This window comes from Barbus barbus (assembly GCF_936440315.1).
Source record: "Barbus barbus genome assembly, chromosome: 29".
In the NCBI taxonomy this organism is placed as follows: domain Eukaryota; kingdom Metazoa; phylum Chordata; class Actinopteri; order Cypriniformes; family Cyprinidae; genus Barbus; species Barbus barbus.
The window spans coordinates 8,543,337-8,549,293 of record NC_136757.1 but is presented as its reverse complement, the minus strand read 5'-3'; the positions used below and the strand labels follow the sequence as shown (position 1 = coordinate 8,549,293).

The 5,957-nt window shown below is 38.8% G+C and overlaps 1 pseudogene across 1 annotated transcript; it reads left to right on the top strand.

Moving 5' to 3' along the window:
- Nucleotides 1-3,632: 3,632 nt before the first annotated feature.
- LOC306848922 (C2 calcium-dependent domain-containing protein 4C-like) lies at nt 3,633-4,812 on the top strand (annotated as a pseudogene). Its single transcript has one exon. The product of its transcript is annotated as a C2 calcium-dependent domain-containing protein 4C-like (transcript).
- The last annotated feature ends 1,145 nt before the right edge of the window (nt 4,813-5,957 follow it).

Sequence of the window (5,957 nt, the reverse complement as noted above, 5' to 3'; positions counted from 1 at the left end):
GCCACCAGGAGGCGCTCGAGGCTCACAAAACACAATCCCCCACTGCGACACAGTCAAATCTCAAGCCGTTGTCCGTCTGACTGGAGAAATGTGTACCCTAAAACAATCAGTTGTATCCCTAGATTCAAAGGATTGGTATAAATGGTACAGATTCACTCTAGAAATCGCTAAAAATGATTTTCCAAAGTAGGCAGTAATCACAAACGCATGTGATTGGTTAATCCTGAGATGCGCTGAGAAAAGTAACAGATTGTGTGTGATCACGCGCTCAACGCGCTGCTTCCGCTTCAGGCTGAATAATAACACATCTTTACTACAAATCTGAGAAGCTCAAGTAGCATTACTTTAACAAAGAAACAGTGCAAAAATTAAATATAAGAATTACTATGTTTCTGACCAATTAGAGACAACTTTCGAGTCTCAAACCCTGCCATTTTCTTTTTCTAATGATCACGAGTCAAAAGCGCATTCTAGTGGCCAACAACTAAATAATCCATATGTAGACTACCTTGCCTGAAAAAATCCTAAAAACTAAAATAACTGTTTTCAAAAAGCATAATTGCTTACACTAAAATCCACCAGGAGGTGCTGCAGCACTGTGTGTGTATATATATATATATATATATATATATATATATATATATATATATATATATTCTTCTTCTTTTTGCCTGTTTTATTGGGCACAGAAATATTCATACGGCCCAAAAACCTTCAAACTGTTAAATGTCACTCAATGAATATTGCTGTCAATGGCTTTTAATTATCCCTCCAAATTCACTGTAGGAATCACCAGTAAAAGGCCAATGAGACAAAAATAAATAAAAGGAAATCATTCTATAACTTTTGTGTGTGTGTGAAACTGTATATGGGTGTATTGTTTTAAGGATTTCAGTACACTCTAAAGCAGGGGTGTCCAACCCTGTTCCTGGAGATCTACCTTCCTGCAAGAGCTCAGTTCCAACCCTGATCAAACACACCTGTCTGTAATTATCAAGCGCTCCCTAATTAGTTGGTTCAGGTGTGTTTCATCAGGGTTGGAACTGAGCTCTTGCAGGAAGGTAGATCTCCAGGAACAGGGTTGGGCACCCCTGCTCTAAAGCATTGGTCTCAAACTCAATTCCTGGAGGGCCACATCTCTGCAGAGTTTAACTCCAACCCTAATCAAACACAGCTGATCCAGCTAATCAAGGTCTTCATGATCACTAGAAACCTCCAAACAGGTGTGATTTGGAGCTCCAAGAATTGAGTTTGAGACCTCTGCTCTAAAAACTGCTGGGTTAAAAACAACCCAATTTGGGTTATTTTGGTAACCCAGCGCTGGGTCAAAAAGGGACCAACAAGTTGGGTTATGATGTTTAACCCAGCATGCTGGGTTGCCTTTTTATGGTTTAAAATGACTACATCGCTAGGCTAAAATAAACCCAAATTGAGCTAGGCATTAAACCTACAAATCTTGTTCATTTTAAAAACACACAAAGAATGACTATCAAAAGGTTAATATTTATTAAAAACAACAAGAGAAAACAGTCATGCAGAAAAGTATATTAACAGCTACAGAGTTTATAAATGAAGCATTGAACATTTGTTGAATATAACTTTTGATCAAATTGGACTTTTTTGGTAAATTTTATATATTGTATAAAAATATACAAAAACACTATACAATAATTGTACAATTAGTTAATAGTTAAGTTCTTTACAAACTATTCTGGCATGGCAGTACACAAATAAACCACAATATTAACACTGATATTATAACATTCAACAGATGCATGTGTGTGAAAGAACGTGAGCATGTGTCTGAATGACAGCGTGTAAACTCCACTTCTACTAAACACAGAACATGCATTTAACATTTGGTTTTTACAACAAAATAGTCTGTTTTATCATTTCAACCACTTTGTGTGGATGTTTAATGTCTCCGTCTACCACATGCTATAATGGCAGCACTAGTGTGAGGGCATATAATGTTGTTTAAATAAATATATTGCTTTCAGAAAGCTACTTCTTCACTCAAACATTAAGACAGACATGACATTCACATACCTCACAATTTTTTATGTACATTCAGGGCTGCTCTTTAAAGGGTTAGTTCACCAAAAAATGAAAATGGTCATAATTTACTCTCCCCCATGTTGTTCCAGACCCATACAAACTCTGCTCATTTTTTGGAACACAAATATATTTAATATTCTCTTAATCCTCCATTGCAAGTGTGGGAGACCAATATTTTCTTCTGAACAGACATGTTCGCTATCATATAATTTAAGGATTATTTATATATATAAATATTAGAATGGATTACTTCTACAATAACTATTTTTTTAAATAATTATGAGAAAAAAATGAGAAAATTAAAAATTATATTCATTTGTGTTCTAAAGACAGACAAATGTCTTATAGGTTTGGAATGACATGAGGGCAAGTAAATGATGTTTTGTGTGAGCTATTCCTTTAAGAAAGGAAGACCAATAATGATGACTCTCCAAATCAGACAACTCCAAAGTTGGTTTGAGTTCTGCAATGAAAAACACAGACATCAATGGTTTACATAAAATATGAACACGTAATCACACTGTTGTTGCATCAAAATGTGAAATAAACAGGCAGGAGACAACAGAAACATTTATTTTCTAAAAAATAACTTGCATCAATCTCAAAAGAATGATGCTCTCCTATGTCTCTGGCAGCACTCATAAGTCTATTTCCCAAACACAACCTCTGGATATGACGCGGAGCACGTGTACTCAACTTCTTTGGTCGTTCATGGTGAGGCCTGTTCTGAGTGGAACCTGTCCTGTTAAACCGCTGTATGGTCTTGGCCACCGTGCTGCAGCTCAGTTTCAGGGTCTTGGCAATCTACTTATAGCCTACACCATCTTTATGTAGAGCAACAAATCTTCTTTTCAGATCCTCAGAGAGTTCTTTGCCATGAGGTGCAATGTTGAACTTCCAGTGACCAGTATGAGAGACTGAGAGCGATAACGCCAAATTTAACACACCTGCTCCCCATTCACACCTGAGACCTTGTAACACTAACGAGTCACATGACACCGGGGAGAGAAAATGGCTAATTGGGCCCAATTTGGACATTTTCACTTAGGGGTGTACTCACTTTTGTGGCCAGCGGTTTAGACATTAATGGCTGAGTGTTGAGTTATTTTGAGGGGACAGCAAATTTACACTGTTATACAAGCTGTACACTCACTACTTTACATTGTAGCAAAGTGTCATTTCTTCAGTGTTGTCACATGAAAAGATATAATAAAATATTTACAAAAATGTGAGGGGTGTACTCACTTCTGTGAGATACTGTATGTTAAAAAAAATGAAAAATTCTGTCATCATGTCATTCCAAACCTGTATGATTTTCTTTCTTTTGTGAAACATAAAAGGAAACATTTTGAGAAATGTCTCAGTGTTGTTATTTGAACATTCAAAGCAGTCAATGGGTATCGGTTTGGCAATCAACATTCTTCAAAATATCTTCTGTGTTCTGCAGAAGAAAAAACTCAAACAGGTTTGGAAGAACATGAGAGTAAATGAAGACAGAATGTTTCATTTTTGACTGAACTAACCCTTGAACCTTTTCTTTCACTTTGCAAAGCTGATCAGTATTATCAATCACAATGTGGATCCTCCAGAAAGTGCAGGCGGGAGCAGAAAGTCTCCCGGTACAGATCAATCACCTCATAAGCAAAAACAAAGAGGAGATTTCAGCCAAGACCAGCATCTTCAATAAACTGCACAGCAACGTCCTCACACCTGATAAAATCCCTGACTTTTTCCTGCCGCCCAAGCTGACAAAGCGCTGCCTCATATCAGATGCTGAAAAATCTCACAGTGTCTGAATGATGGAAAAAAAGCTCCCAGCTTTGCAAAAACATCACTGTCAAGACCTGGTGCCACTCAGCCACTGAGAGCGAGTCTAAATAAACCTACAGTGGCTTTAAACAAACCCAAACCCATCCCATATTCAGTGAAATGCTTCGAGTCCGGTTTATTCGAGAATCCGAACACCCGTCGCAAAGAGTCTTTGTTCCATTCGACACTAACCAGTTACACACTAGAGCGAATGACCATAAAAACACCCAAACTGTCCTGCAGAGCAGTGCTGAAGACGGCCAGCACTGAGAGTGACACGCCCTCTGCTGACTCCTCCCCTTGCTCAACACCTCCACCAATCAGAAGAGAGGATTTCACCATCTCTGAAGAGCCGCTTTATCAAGATGTTCATGCCTCCAGAGACGAGAAAAAGAAAGTTCAAAAAGTTCAAGTCAAAAGTCCCTTACCGTGCGAAAGTCGCGTTGCGCCAAACTAGCCCCGTCCATCCAGTTCCCACTGGACATGCTGCACTGCCAGGAACGCTTCCATCAGGAGCACGTGCTTCCTCTTACTCAGAGAGGCCGGGTTCGTGTCTCTGCCTTCAGGATCAGTGCGCCCCAGTGATCTACGACAATTGGCATCCGCGTGATCTCGGTGGAAGGCTTGAGAGATCCCGCTGACCTTCGACCTCTGAGCTGCAGCTTGACCACTAGCCTCACCCCAGGCGAGCTGCAGCGGCAACACAGCGCCATCATCAGAAATTGTCGCAGCCCTGTTTTCAATGAAGATTTCTTCTTCCAGGAGCCTGAGGAGCAGAAGGCCAGTCTAGGAGATCTGGCGCTCAGACTGAACGTGCTGGATAAGGCCTCAGGACTGGGCTGAGGATTGGTGCTGGGGATTGTCATTAAACCTCTCAGTCAGCTACTGCCACTGAGATGCAAACACACAGGGAAATGTGCTCCATTTGTAGTATTGTATGTGTGAAAGTGCTAAATTAGCAAGAGTTAGTGTTTTTGAGCCATGGAAGGTCCATGCTCCCTGCTGAAAAAAACAGCATATGCTGGTTAGGTATGTTTTGAAGCATGACTGCATGTTTGAGATGGTATATGGATAAATTTTAGACCAAATGTTGCACTGCTATGAAAAACTCTGCATTCCATTGCAAAATGTTTGTGTTTCCCCAAGAAACTTTGTGTTCCTTTGTGAGTCTTGCTTTCCCCCGAGAAACTTTGCATGTGCTCACAAAACTTTTGCGTTCTCCTGAGAAACTCTGTGTTCTCTCATAAGTTTTGCAATCCCTCAATAAACTGTTTTTACTCACAAAACATTCGCATTTCCCTCACAACACTTTTGTATCCCCCTGAGAATCTTTGTGTTCTCTCACAACTTTTTGCGTCTCCTGAGAAACTGTTCACTCTCCAAAAAGTGTGAAAACTTTCACACAACTTTTACATTTCCCCCACGAAATTTTGTGTCCCCTGAAAAATGTTCCATCGCAAGTTTTGCGTGACCCCAAGAAACTTTACATTTATTTGCAAAACTTTCAAATTTTTCCCAAGAAACTTTGTTCACGTACAAAATTTTTGCACTCTCTCAAGAAACTTTGCATTTGTTCACAAAAGGTTTGACACAGAAGCAACGAACACAAATATATTTTTCTTCCCATATATTTTCCTTCACCATGTGCCCTTAGGGGCTCCAGTTCAGATTCAGATTATCCTTTATTTTTGGAAGGCTATCAGAAACTACATGCTAGTTACTATGATCAGAACTGTGTGTTTGACAGTGTGTAATTAGTCTTCTAAAAACAACCTACATCCAGCCATTATGATAAAGTCAAAATTGAACTGTAAATAAATACATCTTCTGAACTGCACAGATGTTACACAGTGTTACATATATGTGCTGATCACTGAGCATTAAGCATCATGATGCTTGTGTTGTTCTTAATGGTGTTGTGAGTATTTAGTGTATGCGTCTCACATTTATGAAACTTTTAAATAGACATATTATTTATTATATATATATATATATATATATATATATATCGTTTAAATCTCTCGGAATGTAGATTTAAGAGATAACAAGAAAACAATTCATAAACGTACAGAAATAATATAAAATTTAAA